Below are 351 nucleotides of genomic sequence, written 5' to 3'. Positions count from 1 at the left end.
AAATTGTCTAATTTAAACCCTGAGTCTTACCTGTGTGAATCAAAATGACTCAGAAAGTGCAAATAAAATAACCCCAAGAAGCCAGTGGTTGTTTCGTTTTTCTTATAGCTTCTCTTCTCAGAACTGAGTCCTGTCTCTTCCACGTGTATGGAAGAAACATCAGTGTTAGAAGATTGAATTTAGGTGGCAAGGAGGAGAAAACATCTCACAGCACTAGAAATGACAGCACTTTTCCTGACATGAAGATACATGGTCGGCTATTTTAAGATTTATGATCGAAGTTTTAATTATATAAAAAAATAGAGTACAGATTCTTTAAAAAGAGAGAACTGCTGCCTTTTTAATATAATT

The sequence above is a fragment of the Propithecus coquereli genome, unplaced genomic scaffold, assembly GCF_000956105.1.
Source record: "Propithecus coquereli isolate 6110/MARCELLA unplaced genomic scaffold, Pcoq_1.0 Scaffold90, whole genome shotgun sequence".
Lineage (NCBI taxonomy): Eukaryota > Metazoa > Chordata > Mammalia > Primates > Indriidae > Propithecus > Propithecus coquereli.
The sequence above is the reverse complement of the archived record's forward strand: the minus strand, read 5'-3'. Positions refer to the sequence as shown.